The sequence below is a fragment of the Ovis aries genome, chromosome 1, assembly GCF_016772045.2.
Source record: "Ovis aries strain OAR_USU_Benz2616 breed Rambouillet chromosome 1, ARS-UI_Ramb_v3.0, whole genome shotgun sequence".
Lineage (NCBI taxonomy): Eukaryota > Metazoa > Chordata > Mammalia > Artiodactyla > Bovidae > Ovis > Ovis aries.
In genome coordinates this window covers 144,590,749-144,607,510 of record NC_056054.1, presented here as the reverse complement: position 1 = coordinate 144,607,510, position 16,762 = coordinate 144,590,749, and the positions used below count along the sequence as shown (strand labels likewise).

General features: G+C 35.5%; 1 pseudogene; it reads right to left on the bottom strand.

The window, feature by feature from the left end:
* The window catches only part of LOC132657596 (craniofacial development protein 2-like), a 163,772-nt pseudogene extending 147,505 nt beyond the window's left edge, over positions 1–16,267 (bottom strand).
* Between the last annotated feature and the right edge of the window lie 495 nt (positions 16,268–16,762).

Sequence of the window (16,762 nt, the reverse complement as noted above, 5' to 3'; positions counted from 1 at the left end):
GTAGGCCTAGTTTTTGGAGCAGTTTTGTTTTGTTCGTTAGAAATGCTGAAGATGGAAGATGGGAAATGTTTTCAGGTCAGCCACATTGCTTTGAGAGTAGACTTATTCTTTTTTTTTTTTTTTTCTTCTGATGTTTCTCAGGCTTCATGTATTATTAATCTAATATGTATATGAATGACATCAACAACCTCTAGATGCCAAAGAAATTTCAAATGCCAAAACCTTTCAGCCTTCCTTTACGGAAGTATTCCTATTAGAAGAATTCCTGTTAAAACTTGGGACAATCACAAATCTGAGTCTGTACCTTATAATTAGATAGGGACAAGTGATAGGCCCCAGACTATGAAATGCATTTAAATATGAACAAGGCTCATTTGTGCTTATTCTCTCAATGCCTGTTTCTCTTTCCAGCTCCTAATTGTCTTTCTTCCTCTTCCTTTCTCTCTCCTTCAAATCTAGTCAAACACTTTTGCCCAACTTAATCACTGTGAACATCTTAAAACAGCTATGATTTTTGGTGATCTAACCAAGTGAGGTAAGTTGGACAGACACTGGAGTGTTGCTTCCACTAAAGGTCAAAGTAAAGTTCTGTGTGTGTTTGTGTGTGTGTGTGTGTGTTTATGCGTGTGTGTGAGTCACTCAGTCGTGTCTGACTCTTTGCAACCCTATGGACTATAGCCTGCCAGGCTCCTCTGTCCACGGGATTCACTAGGCAAGAATACTGGAGTGGGTTGCCATGCCCTCCTCCAGGGGATCTTCCTGACCCAGGGATTGAACCTGCATCTCTCACATCTCCTGCATTGGCAGGCAGATTCTGCACTCACTAAGCCACCTGGAAAGCCCCAGTGGAAATAATTGTGACTGCTACCTAGCACTTTGGGCTCTCATGTCAGTAGATCCACAGAGAAAGAAAAGAGTAATTTATTTGAAAGTTCCTAAGAGAGTAGATTCTAAAGTTCTCATCATAAGAAAAAAAAATATATGAAATGATGTATGTTAACTACACTTATTGTGGTAATCACTTTGCAATATATGGGGCTTCCCACGTGGTGTTAGTGGTAAAGAATCTGCCTGCCAGTGCAGAAGATGTAAGGAAACGTGAGCTTGATCCCTGGGTTGGAAAGATCTCCTGGAGGAAGGCATGGCAACCCACTTATGTCATAATGATGACAGTGTTTTATGTTAAATATTTATGAAGAAAACTGAGAGAAAAAAAGAAAAGAGTTGCTATATTGAATGAGGAACAGGTTGTGGTTTCACAGTGTGGGTTTCGAGGACACACATTGCCAGTGTGTCCCTGGCAATGCATTGGGTTATAAACCTCGGTGCTTTTGTGCCCAGTGGTCATTGCACATGAGCAAATGGAAGCACAAGAAAAGGTGACTAAGGGCTCAGACTGCTTAGCAATAAGGTTTTGATCATGGGTATCCTTCCTTGCCCAGGCATGGGACCCAGATCACAAGGACTTTTAGCAAAAGATTTGGTGAATCTGGAATGGACTACGGAAGTAAGAGATGATGAATGTTAATTACAAACCTAGGATTACCTTCAGAATGAAAATAGTAGCTTGTTTTGCAAACCCTTTTTAAGAGATTACAAATGACCTTTTCCTTTAGAGGCTGACACTGCCATCTCCTTTCAGGGAAGAAGTGAAGATAACTTGCTCTCATAAAAAGTTTCCAATGTTGTGAAAGGATGCAAATAGTTTTGGGTGAACAGTAGTGAACAGTATCTTACCCAAATCATGTATCACGCCCTGCCACTCAACTCTACCTATTCCTGTGGGCCTCATTTGCTTTCATTGATTTCCCAGTTGAAGCAGCCTTGATCACACCTTTCCCATGGTAGTAAATCACTGGCTACTGCCTCAGCTTTCCTGCCATCATACATGGAGGTGACCTATTTGTAGCTCTAATTGGTAGGTTATTGTACATCTGCATGGGTGATACTGACATGCAGATGGTGAGCCTGAATAACAAACCTGTTGCTATTGTTCAGTTGTCAAGTGGTGTCTGACTCTTCACCTCATGGACTGCAGTACACCAGGCTTCCCTGTCCTTCATTATTTCCTGGAGTTTGCCCAGGTTTGTATCTACTGAATCTGTGACACCAACCAACCATTTCATCCTCTGTTGCCCTCTTCTCCTTCTGCCTTCCATCCTTCCCAGCATCAGGGTCTTTTCCAATAAGTCAGTTCTTTGTATCAGGTAGCCAAAGTATTAGAGCCTCAGATTCAGCATCAGTCCTTCCAATGAATATTCAGGGTTGATTTTCTTTAAGATTGACTGGTTGGATCGCCTTGCTTTCCAAGGGACTCTCAAGAGTCTTCTCCAGCGCAACAGTTAAGCATCAATCCTTTGGTGCTCTGCCTTCTTTATTGTCCAGCTCTCACATCTGTACATGACTACTGGGAAGACCATAGACTTGACTACATGGTAATTAGCCTATTTTCTTGGGCTAAGTAATGCCAGCTGTCTAAAGAGAGAAGAGGGGCAAACAATGGGACTATGGATAAACATTATAGAAAAAAAGGGAAGACATTTCTTTAGAGGGAAATTTTATTAGTAGCTTTCAAACTTTTCTGACTATAACAGTCAGTAGTCAATAGCTCAGTTGTTAAAGACTCTGCCTCCAGTGCAGGAGACCCTGGCTCGATTCGTGGGTTGGGAAGATCCCCTGGAGAAGAAAATGGCAACCCACTCCAGTACTCTTGCCTGGAAAGTCCCATGGACAGAGGAGCCTGGTGGGCTACAGTCCATGGGGTTGCAAGGGTCGGACACAACTTAGCAACTAAACCAGTATAAATATAGAACATTTCAGACATACATAGAAAATATAGCTGAAAAAAAACCCAAAACATTTATTCTTACCACCTGTGATGCACTGTGGTACTTTCTTTTGTATTATATCTTATTCTATTTCATTCAAAATAAAATTGCTGATCTCTGTGATCCAAAATTAGATCATGAGAAATAAATATATTAGATTTTGATATGCATTAAAAAATCTAAATGTGTTACTCAGAATTGCCCAATATTACTTTGTATTTTTTTAGTAATACATACACATATATGTATATTTACATGTATATATACATATCTTTATGTTTTAGTATGTGTACTGAGTTTTGATGTAGGGTAAAGATATCAGAAAATATATTGAGTGTCCCTGCTCTACACAGTTACACATCGAATTATGAATTGAAAGGAAAAGACCTAGGTCAGTGTCTGAGGCCAGGACTGCATGGGAGCTTAATATTTATCATGTTAGAAAGCAAAATAGATAATTTTCAAATATCTATTATTATGCTTTGGCAATGTACTTATTTATCTAGTCTTGATTTCCCCTAATATTGATTAAATATTGATAAATCACTTTAGGAAATTCCAAGTGGCTTCAGCTAAACTAAGAAAACAAAGAGAGAGCTATTTGGGTCACATCTATAGTAATGAAAAAGGACAGATAAGATGTCTGTACTCAGGAGTGTAGATTTGATTGAAGTTGCTGGTGGCAGGGGAAGTGGAAGAGGATTAGATAAAAAAGTGAAAAATCTGAAGGGATTGAGTCTGACTCTTTTCAATGCTTACTTAAGAGTTTTTGCTCTTATTCTCTTTGTTATTTTTAAACAAGAAGGCTCTTGAGCAACTAGCAGTGGCATAAATACACCATAGGGCACAAGAAGAATCATTACACACACAAAAAATAAAAAGACTCAGGATATGGGAGAACGATTATACATTTATTCACTGTACAAATTCCACTTTATCTAGGCAAACCTTTTTTCCTCTAAGAATAGATGGTAAATTTTCATTATCAGGTTATAATGCTCTATTAACTTTGTTTTACATAATTTGAAAATAAGTTATTCTGAAACATTTTCAGATAATTTTAAAGCTCAAATAAACAACACTTTAAGAAATATCATCTTGTCTAAGAATTTCTTCCTTATCGCCAGTAAGAAATTTTCTTACTTTTTCCTAAAATTTTAAAGCTTCATCTTTTTGACCTTTCAATCTTTAAGCCACCAGATATTTTTTATGTATGATGTAGTGAAGAAACCCTGTACTTTTTCCACCCGATTTTCTGGATGCTTTCCTTATTGTTCTACAGTAGTGATGATTCTGCTGTATATCAAGTTTATATTGATGTGAGTTTGTTTCTGGATTGTCTATTCTATTTCATAGTTCATTTTATTTATCAGTCTTCAGCTGTAAAAGGTTAATCCCTAGAGCCTAGTATGCTTTTATTTTTCTGTTGTTTTCATTTATCTATGGCTGCATTACAGACTACTCTAGAATTTAGTGGTTTAAAATAACAATGAGCATTTATTATCTCTCACATTTTGTGCAGATCAGGACCTTGGGAGTGACTTTGTTGTGTGTTTCTGGCTTTGGTCCTCGTTGACCTCAAGCTGTTGGCTGAAGTTGTAGTCATCCACAGACCAGAGGATGTGCTTCCAAGGGGGCTCACTTACATGGCTCACAAACTGATACTCATTTCTGCTGGAAGGGCTCAGTTCTATTCATGGGTCACTCCTCATGAATTCTTGAATATTCTTGTTCTCGTTCAGTAGCTCAGTCATGTCTGACTCTTTGCGACCCCATGGACTGTAGAACTCCGGGCTTCCCTGTCTTTCACCATCTCCCAGAATTTGCTCAAACTCATGTCCATTGAGTCAACGATGTCTGTCGTCCCCTTCTCCTCCTGCCCCCAATCTTCCCCATCATAAGTGTCTTTTCCAGTGAGTCAGCTCTTCGCATCAGGTGGCCAAAATATTGGAGCTTCAGCTTCAGCATCAGTCCTTCCAGTGAATATTCAGAGTTGATTTCCTTTAGGATTGACTGTTTTGATCTCCTTGCTGTCCAACAGATTCTCAAGAGATTTCTCCAGCACTGCAGTTTGAAAGCATCAATTCTTGAGTGCTTAGCCTTCTTTATGACCCAGCTCTCACATACATACATGACTATTAGAAAAATCATAGCTTTGACTATACAGATCTTTGTCATCAAACTGATGTTCTTATAACGTGTCAACTTAGTTGTTCTACTATGAGCAATTCAGTGGAGAAAGAGGACCAGGAGGAATTTATCCTTTTAATAGCTTATCACTGGGAGTCACAAAGCATCGCTTCCCCATATTCTATACATCAGAAGAGATGGATAAGTCAAGCCTACATTCACAAGAATTTTTACTGAAACACTTAACTACAGATTCATAGATTTGTATATATTTTGACATGGAGAAGGAAATGGCAACCCACTCCAGTATTTTTGCCTGGAGAATCCCATGGACAGAGGAGCCTGGTGGGCTACAGGCCATGGGGTCGCAAAGAGTCGGACAGGACTGAGTGACTTCACTGACATGATAATATGTTTAGTTTTCTTATGGGAATATAAATACTTGACCTAAATTAATAGATTTTTCTGATGTTTTACTATTTACAGATTTATTGGGGTTTGCTACTTTATTTCCAATAGGTTTTGGTAAGCTAAATCTTAGGGAAAATGACCCCCTACATCACTGGCAAAAGGTCTAATATTTTTCATAAATGTAAATGTTTTACTGCTTACAAAGTATTGTCACTCACCAAAAATAAGTTTGAACATTGGCCAACACATAACCTTTCTAAACTTTCTCTTTTTTAATGCAAAGTAATATTTTAATATTTTTAATATTCTTACAATTTACATAGTTCTTTCTAGGTGACAAAATAGTTTGATGCAACTTCTAGTTTTTTGTTTGCTCACTAGGTAAACAAACTATATATTTGAACCAGTTATTAATGCTAAGTTATAGATAAGAAAACTGAATTTTTAATCCTTTGATAGGATTTTCAGTGATTCGCTGAAAGGCTTTCATAATAAAACTAGTAAGTGGACATATGGTGATGTTTTTCTTTATACTTTATTAAGTATCCTTCATTTATTAAACATAAGATGAATTCCAGTAATGTTGGCTGTTTGTAGCTTCCCAAATTTGATCAATAGAGTGTATGAAATTCTTATTACCTTAGTGATCTTTTGTATAAAATTTAGTACAAATTTGCTTTTTGGTATAAATGACATTTAATAACAATGCAGGCAGTACTAATTTGCTACTCAGTGCAATATAATGTGACTGTTAGGACTGATAAAGTCTATATAACTTACTATAACTTGTATGCAAAAAAGATGCAAGGAAGGGTTGAATATAAATTAGATACTTTTAAACAACACAATGATGGATGAATTGAATGACGCATAAATAGAAAGATGTTTTTAATATTTTTCTTTGTCCTAAATCTTTCTGCTTTCTGATAATGATTACACTGTTGAAATTTAAAATATATACACATCATAGGTAACAGTGAGATAGACAGACTAGGTAAAATTGTGTTTACACCATACTGAGTGATATACATATTTACAACATTTTTCTTCATATTGCATCATAACCTTATATATCTGAAAAGTGAGAGTGTTAGTCTCTCAGCTGTGTCCAACTCTTTGCAACCACATGGACTGTAGCCCACCAGGCTCTCCTGTCCATGGAATTCTCCAGGCAAGAATACTGAAGCGGATAGCCATTCCCTTCTCCAAAAACATCTGAAAAGTGTCCCAGACCACACAAACAAAAAACAATGGAAACAAACTAGAAGAACAAACATGAGAAATTGTTAATGCATGAATAATAATAACAAAGTTAGATAGAAATTTAGAAATGTTGAACTCTAATAGAAGATAAACTCATTTATTTTCCACAAAAATGGTGTAGAAGCCCAACCCCATTTTAAGGTTGTTCAGTTTGTTCAAAACTCAACAAAATTACAGCCTTTTTAAAAGCCATGTGAAAATGCACTCAACTTGAAATACACTTAATGTGCCTTCATAATGTGATTCATAGGCCAATTGGTAACTGAAAACTGACTATTTTCATTACAGACATTGTTTCAAGACATCTGGGGCTTCCCTTGTGGCTCCGAGGGTAAAGAATCTGCCTGCAATGCAAGAGACCTGGGTTTGATCCCTGGGTCAGGAAGACCCTGGAGAAGGAAATGGCAACCCACTCCAGTATTCTTGCCTGGAGAATTCCATGGATATAGGAGCCTGGTAGGCTGCAGTCCATGGCGTTGCAAAGAGTTGGACATGACTGAATGACTAATATAGTTCAAGACATCTGGTCTATGGAACTGAGTCATTGAAGTCATGCATCTTCTGATACTTAAATCTCATTTTTAATGCATTCTTCCCTCTGTTTGTTGATTTTCTGCTTCAGTCAGTTTGCAGTATCTGATTTTTAAACCGTGATTATAATTCAGTATTATATACAACTGGAACAGATGATGATTGGTGTAATTAGAACTATAAGAAACATGAACTGAGCAACAGAGTCTTAATAAATTTCTACCTTAGTTTACTAGAAGTAACCTGAACCACCACAAAACTCTAGTGTTTCTTTTATCTTTTTCTCTTCTTTGCAGATGTAACATTGTTCCATCACTAGACTAATAGTGAAATAATTTTAACATTGCAATTTGCAAAGTTGGAATGCCTATTCCTACTGTTCAGTAGCTTTAGTCATATCCGACTCTGTGTAACCCCATAGACAGCAGCCCACCAGTCTCTGCCAACTCTGGGATTCTCCAGGCAAGACCACTAGAGTGGGTTGTCATTTCCTTCTCCAATGTGTGAAAGTGAAAAGTCAAAGTGAAATCGCTCAGTTGTGTTCTACTCTTAGCGACCTCATGGACTGCAGCCTACCAGGCTCCTCTGTCCATGGAATTCTCCAGGCAAGAGTACTGGAGTGGGGTGCCATTGCCTTCTCCTAGGTACTAGGCTATTTTTCAAATCATACATTTTTTCACAGCTAAACCTCAAAACAAGACATCACTAACTATCAGTATACTACGAATGCTTATAACTTAGTATGTAGTTTAAACATGGTAATGAGACATTTATTGTCTGATTACCACCACAAAGAAATTCCAACCTTTTTGTATATTCATGGAGTCAAACTGAAAAAAAATTATTTCTCTGGGACTTCATTTCTCACATGCATAATGAATGATGCTGCTGTCAGCAATCAATCCAAAATAGCATTGGCATAATGTACACCACAGCCAGACATGACATGCAGACAAATAGAAACCAATATTCATTCCTCTAATAAATTTATGTCGACATGGACAATAGCATATTAGAATCAGCTCACTCCTGTCTATGTGTTTGCCATATGTGTGTTTCTGGATTTTTTCCTTCCTCTGAAAGTAATGTGAATGACAAGGAGAACTAGTCAATAAAAGTACAAGCATTTAAAATCTTTTAGGATTAGAGTAATGCATATTTACCAGGATTCCTGTAAGAGAAAGGTAACAAACTTTGTCTAATTTGACCAACAGACAAATATATAGTGATAATTATGTTTTAAATGACTATATGTCAGGTCTCAAGAACTGGAATGAGGACTAAATAAAAATATATATTATTCTGCTTACTTTAGATTTAAGATAAAAAATATAAAAATTATAAATTGAAATGAGTGTATGAAACTGACAACAAATGAAAAACCAATGAAAAGAATAAGAACCAAATATTTCTCTGGCCTAGAATGGTTGAATTTTTGCCCTGCCTACTGTTATACATGTGTTTGGATAAAATAGGATATGTAAAGTACATGGCTCAGAAGCAGGCAACTTCTAGCTCCAATTTTGGAAAGTGAAGAAGCCTGGACAGAAATAAATGTCTAAAGCAAAATTTTTCAAAATATTAAGAAACAATAATGACATGAGATGTTCCATAATAAATATGTTTCATGGTGAAATAAATCAGTGAAATATTATGCACTTTATCTCTTTCTTAAAGGCTGTAATAAATCATTCAGTCAAGAAAATTTTTAAATTTTGCTTACTCAGGTCAAAATTTGAGTAAATTAAATTTAAATTAATTGGACCATAAACTTTTTTTCCCATGCAAATTATTAACATTCTAATATATATATATATATATATATATATATATATATATATATATACTCTTTTGGATATATTTTGTCTAAAATATATGGTACAGAGTGAAGTAAGCCAGAAAGAAAAACACCAATACAGTATACTAACACATATATATGGAATTTAGGAAGATGGCAATGACGACCCTGTATGCAAGACAGGGAAAGAGACACAGATGTGTATAATGGACTTTTGGACTCAGAGGGAGAGGGAGAGGGTGGGATGATTTGGGAGAATGACATTCTAACATGTATACTATCATGTGAATTGAATCGCCAGTCTATGTCTGACGCAGGATGCAGCATGCTTGGGGCTGGTGCATGGGGATGACTCAGAAAGATGTTATGGGGAGGGAGGTGGGAGGGGGGTTCATGTTTGGGAAAGCATGTAAGAATTAAAGATTTTAAAATTTAAAAAATAAAAAGCTAAAAAAAAATAATAAAAATAAAAATAAAATAAATAATCCTGAAAAAAAAAAAAGTTAAAAAAAAAACCAAAACAGCTTGATATCAGGGCTTCCCTGGTGGTCTAGTGGTTGAGAATCTGTCTTCCAATGCAGGGGACACAGGTCGGATCCCTGGTTGGGAAACTAAGATGCCATATGCAACTAAGCCCACACACAACTACTGACCATGTGCCCTAGAGAGTACCCTTCACAACTAGGCAGCCTGCACACCTTAGTGAAGACTCAACGCAGCATCTGCCCCAAAAAGCTTGGTACTGTCACATGAGTAGGCAGAGTTATGGAGCAGAGCAGAGAATCCATAAAGAGCTCCACTTGAATACAGACACTTAGTTTACGAAAGAAGGCATTCCAAATTGGTGGAGGAGTGGACTTTCTACAAGTGGTGTTGGGAGAAGCACATAGCCATTGGCAAAAACCAAAACTGGATCCATTCCCCATACCATATATCAAATTAAACTACAAGTAGGCATGAGGTTAAAATATAAAACCTGAACCTATAAAAATATTTTTTTAAATATTGGCAAATTATTCCCTGACCTTGGAGAAAGTGAAACTTTCTGAACTATGACTCAAATCCAAGTACAATAAGGGGAAAAAATTGATAAACTTGGTTGAACTGAAATTTTTTAAAAAAGTGTTATATGGAAAAAAATCAGAGAACAGAAAAAAAATTTTTTTAATGTTGTGAATTAGGTAAAAAGACAAATGACAAACCAAGGAAAATATTTGCAACTTATATAAAAAACAAATACCCCTAAGGCACAAATAAAAGCTTCTAAAGATAGAGGAGAAAAACCCCAACAACTCTATAGAAAAAATTGGCTGGAAATATAAACAGACAACCAACAGAGAAAGAAATGCAGATCTCAAAAGTATGAAAAGATGCTCAACTTCATTCAGAATTTTGCTAGTCATTCAGTCGTGTCTGACTCTTTGTGACTCCATGGACTGTAGCCCATCAAGCTCCTCTGTCCATGGAATTCTCCAGGAAAGACTACTGGAGTGGGTAGCCATTCCCTTCTCCAGGCTATCTTCCCAACCCAGGAATCAAACCCAGTCTCCTGCATTGAAGCGACTTCTTTACCACCTGAGCCAATTGTTCATAATAAATAAATGTAAAATAAAGACTAAAAAAAAAAATAAAATAAAATATATGGTAGACAGATTCTCAGACAATTTGTTTTTTAAGTTAGTGTTTGGAAGGAAGGCTATATTAAGAGGGCTTATGGAATGTTGAATGATTTTTCTCTGTTAAATTATTTGAACAAACAAATATATACTATTGGCATATGTATTTATATTCATACAGCATATAGCCATGGTATCTATATATTCTATGTAAACTGGTGATCATCTCAACATATCAACATAGTGGTTAAAAGGCTTTTGAGATCTTTAAAAACATTAGATATTTATTTTTTATATGTCACTGTGCTAAATGCTTTATATTTTATTTAACTAAATATTAACAATGAATGATACCTATTGGGAAGGGAAGAATGATCCCAGTTTACAAGGAATACATTGAAAGTCAGAGAAGTTACGTAGTTGTTCAAATTCAGCAGTCAGTAAAGGATAAAACTAGTATTCCAATATTATTTCAACCAAAAGCTCTAACCACCTTTCAAGTCCCAGCCTGTACATTCAGTTCAGGTCCTATAACAGACACACACACAGAAGTCGCTCAGTTGTGTCCGACTCTTTGCAATCCCATGGATTGTAGCCCACCAGGCTCCTCGGTCCATGGGATTTTCCAGCATGAATACTGGAGTGGGTTGCCTTTTTAGGTCCTATAGATGCCTCAAGTCTCCCACATGTTCGGATCACAACACTCTCCACCTGCCCTAATGTGCTTTCTGGCAAGAGACAACTTTCCCTTCTTTCCAATTTGACAAACTCTTTTTTTGTTTTGTTTTGTTTAAAGCAGGTCTTGGCCAAATAACTTTGCAAAAGTAACAAGCTATCCGTATCATTTTGCACTTTGCAGTTAGCACAACATAAATGTTGTTGTTTTCACCTCCCATTAGCATGTGAGCTTTTAAAAGCAATGACAATGAACTGAAAACATCTCAATCCCAAGTTTGTTCCCTGAAAAATACTCAATAAATGTTTTTTGAATGAATGGTTAGATGAAAAAATAAATTAATAATTTGAAAATGATAATCAAGTCTACTGAAAGACCTCTCTTCTGCATCACTTTTTAGCTTCGGAGAAACACACTTGTATATAAAATGAGGAGAAATGGGTTTGCATTTTATAGGTAGAAAGGTAGTCAATGAGTTCTGAGACTTCACGTGAAAGTCTTTATTTCTTTGCACCTCAGTTTTCGTATTTGAAAATTAACAGAATCTATTCATATATTGAAATTTATTCATAATATATTCATTCTGTTCAGGCATCAAGTTTCAATGGATGAGTTATTGCCAACTAGCTGCCATACTGAATGTGTGCGCATGCATTCTCAGTCCCTCAGTTGTGCCCAACTCTCCGACTTCAGGGACTGTAGCCCTCCAGGCTTCTCTGTCCATGGGATTTTCTAGGCAAGAAAACTGGGGTGGGTTGCCATTTTCCTCCTCTAGGAGATCCTCCTGATCCAGGGATCGAATCCTGTCTCCCCGACCCTTGCATTGGCAGATGGATTCTTTACCACCGCACCACTGGGGAATACTGACTACTTAAGCAAGTGTTACAAAATACAAGTTTATTTTGTAGGGGACAATGATATGAACTTCTTCTTTTGCAGAATTAAAACGTACTTAATTGAATACCGACAAGTTGTTGACAGGTGGTTTACCAAATTAAAAATATGTATTTAAATGTATGATATTTTAAAAGAAGTAGGAAGAGAGAAACAATAAAAAATAAAGGTTCCTTTAATAGTATAATGGCAAAATATTTTTCTAACAGAGACTGGGAAATTGAGGGGACTGTCTAGCTGGATCGATTTTGTGAAGTTTTGATTTATATTCTCAGTTGCATCAGAATTCAGTCACAAAATAAAAAGCAACAACTTCTTTTTAAGTACCTTTGATCTTTAACATTTATAGATTAACTGTATCAACAGTTACAGTTAATCTATCAGAAAGAAGGAGGAATAATTTGAAGATATGAGTTTACAAAGGAAACACTGAAATGGACCTCCTCTTTCTTACTGATCACATTACAAACTTCTTGCAGCTGAAAGAGTTCTTTCTACCTTGTTCACCATCCTCTAGTCTCTGTACTCATTCTCACAACTTATCGACTACAAGGAAACATTTGCTGAGTCATAAATGGTTTTTCCTCTCTGCACTTATTATTTTGACTTTTAAGCAATGCAAATTGAGTCTAATGATTCAGACAGGTCAAAGGCTTATGGCATTATAGTAACTTATTGATTTATAAAGTGTCTTTTCCTGGCCTCTAAGTGCTTAAAAGAATTGGAAAACTCTTTACAGAGTGAGAGATTGCCCCGAGTGTTCCCCATTTACCTGGAGCCACTGCTGGCAGAGAAATAGCTCCTGGTTATGCCCAGAAAATTTCAAATTCATTCTAAGGATAATACCTTAGGTCACAGTTTGATGAAATCTTCCACTGTTATAAATTTCACACATGGCAAGTGCAGGATATTCTTGCAAAGTAATGAACAGCTATATAAGATTTTTCTAAGAAAGGGGCAAATGATGTCTTCCTCAGGTCATAGCATTTTATTCATGAGCTTCTAATAAATAAATATTGCTAAGTTGATATAATTTACGAGAAATACATTATCCAGTTGTTGGACGAGTGGCATTTAGTGGGAGAGCTGCTCAATGTAGGTTTCTTTTTTTAATAGACTATATTAAAATAAGTAGTATATTCCAGAAGTTAGAACATGTTTGCATGCATGTGAATAGACATTGCTAGTATTCATCAAAATTGTTTCCCTCTCCTTATGGGCAAAGAAAGACCTCATTTCTCATCCCCTTTGCAACTCTATGCGGCCATGTGATTAGTCCATTTGACCAATCCAATGGATTGTATGAGAAGGTGACACGTGAAAGTCTCTGGCTAAGGCACTGAAAAGCTTTTCTTTATTCTCCCACTCTTCCATTCTGTTTATAAGACCCACTGAAGCAGCCTGGAACCCTGAGTGACAATGTGGAGAATGATCTTAGTGGAAAGGCATCTTTGAGGTCAATGAGGACCTTGCGTGACAGGTAAATTATCCTTTGCAGTTTTAAGCCACTCAAATTGTGCATACAATTATGATACAGAATGATCAGGCACATTATGATATAACAGATATTTTAAAAATTCATAAAACTATTATTTCTAATGAAAATGTTGTGGTATTTAATATTTTTTGAAACAAAATATTTTTCAAACACTGAAAAATAAGTACATATCAAATACAAGTATTTTTGAATAATTTAATTTTTCACTGTTTAATGTTGGTTACACACATTAACTAATGGTGCAATTCAACAAAGAATGAATGAAGAATGACAGTCAAATTTTAGAAGCTTAAACTGTGTCATCATATAGCCATTTGCTCAAATTTTCATTATTTTTTTCTGTCAGGTTTAAAATTGCTCACTGAAAAATTCAGGTAAGACATTAAGAATAAAAATATTCCAAGTTAAAAGACTAGGCTAATTTTATTACCAGAAGTTAATTATAAGGCCTAAAACTCAAATACCACTTTAAAATATGTTACAAGACTATATTAAAACTGTGAATTGTTTGAAATATCAGTTTCCTGAAGTTTTTCAGTATTTGAATCATTCATTTGAACTTCAGTTTGAATATCTAATTCAAAATGGAGATAAAATTTTAATTCTAAAACCTACTTCTGCTTGGTTATCCAGTCTCTCACCTCTAGCAGCATTGAAAAACAAAAGCACAGAACTCTGAATATGCGAAAAGGGACTTATCTTTTCCTAAACAGTCTGCCACGTTCGTTGTCTTTGTTATTTGGCCATTACAATAGAAGCAATGTTTATGATATCAAGGATTATTTCAATGAGTGGCTCTTCCAGTTATCAGACTTTTAACTTCCCTTTGGGATCTAATGCAGTGTAAACCTGTTTATAGCTTCTTTATTCCTGGGTCAGAAACATTTTCCCATCTCTATGCCTCCAGCAAGTGTGAGCAGGTGGAACATTTACCATGTTGTAAATAACCAGCATATGCACTAAACTCAACCTTTCTAAAATGATTAGCAATGGCTCCTTTATGAACAATCAAATGATGCTGAACAGGTATGCAAGACTCTCTTCATCATGAATAAGTACTCTATCTGGTGCTCTCTATTTTAGTTTGCTGATCCAGAGGTAAAATCTGAAGATTAGATCACATGGTAATGCACAACAGTTAAACTCTATTCAGGAGAAAAAAATAGAACTGACTTTTGGTATGTATACTATTCAACCTGCAGAGACTGTATATAGAGAGTTTCCAACTAGCCAAGAACATTCAGAAGTTCTAGAAATACAGCAAATGAATTTAATTAAGTCTGGTTAAGAGAATTTATAAGATATACACATGTATAACCACCACCCTCCCCAGAGATTACTCTCTAGATCTACAAACACAGTGTAGCAAATTTCAAGAGTGAACTGTTTCTTTACCTTTACCCACAATAAGTTTGTCTTTCTGTTTGGAAGGATTTTTGTGAATATATCCTAGAAGTTTGCAAAGTGGACCATGAAAAATGATTTTTAGGAGAGAGGAAAATGAGGACTTCAGAATGATTCATACCTTTGATCCCTTTAATTTTGAATTTTTAGATGTAATTTATAAAAACATAATTCAGTATAGCATGTATATAACCTTTTACAAATTTTTAAATACATATTTGGCAAGTTCAAAGCATTTTTACTGATAAGGGAATGTGTTCAGTAAGTTTTGAGATCACTGTTCTATTATATGAATGGAAAAGTCAAATTATTCTTCTCCTGTTTATGAAAAAAAAAACATTCAATGATGTACTTCAATGAAAATTTTTATCCCCATTGTTCTTTGCAAATTATAAAATGCTATTTTAAGAACAGATCCCTTTTATGGTATCGATTCTATTAAAGCTGCTGTTTGCTCTAGGAACTAGATTGATAATAATGAATAGGAACTTGGTATAATTCATTTGTGATCCAATCACTTACTACTTGAAAATTTTGGGTATTTTAATTATGATGGTTATAATTTCTCATCTGCAAAATGAGATAATTAAGTTTATCTTTTTAGGTTATTTTGAGGAATACATAAATGAACTAAACTAGCTCAGAGTAAGTGTTGAATAAGCTTCGACTGAAAGAAAGTTTTGGTTGGTTCCAATAATTCTAAATATCTTGCCTTTAAAATATTTGGAGGGATTCTTTAAATTAGAATTTTATAAAGGTTATGAAGGGATTAACCATGGAATCATACTTTGTAAAATAGATGTAAGTCATAAATAGATGAAGCAACTGGTAACATTTTGGTAAGCCAAAACCAGGCATTTCTTTCTTGGAGGATAGCAGAAACCCTGAAGTCTTAGCTACAGCAGCAATCATGCCCTTGGCGGACTTTTTTTTGCTCACTTCCTCAGATGCACACTCTTTTCACAAGAGACTGAGAACACACTAGTGATGCTCTGGTGATTTCCTTATATGAAAACTTACTGTCAGTCGCAAGACCTCAGGGTTCCACATTTGAAGAACGGAGATCTGCTCTCTCAACACAAACTCAGTGAGCATATTCACATCAAATGTTCTTATTAGCTTTAATTTGCTAGCACACTGTTCATGTAGAAGAGAATTTTCTGGAAAATGTTTCACCTTGACGGTTCCTTTCAAAATCCTTTCAGCTTGGGAAATCATTTTTACAAAATAGAGGGAAATTTTTGAAGACTGCTTTGACTTCAAACAAAATAAAAAATATGTAATCTGTCAGAGTACTACTAAGTGCTTCATCTCCCTTTCCTTTCCTACTTTTACTAAAGGTAAGTTTTTCTATGCTATTTTTTCCTTCTCAGTTTCAAATGGCTACATCTGAAGTGAAAAATATTTTTTACATTAAATTTTGATAACTGGAGTCTTTCATTTAGTTTTCATGTTCACTGCAATGAACAATTACACTTTCATAAAGTTAATTTAAAAATATGCAATGTATTTGGACTATGAAATAAAGTTATTCATTATAGTCATCAACTACTTAGGGAAAAATTTCTCCTTATTTTGCTAGCAATCTAAAGTCTGCTATAATAATTGCAAATGGTCAAGAATATGTTATCACAATTATGAAGATTGTATCATGATATTTTCACAGTTGCAAAGTAAATGAATATGATCAGAGTGTTAATTCAGCATTTTAAT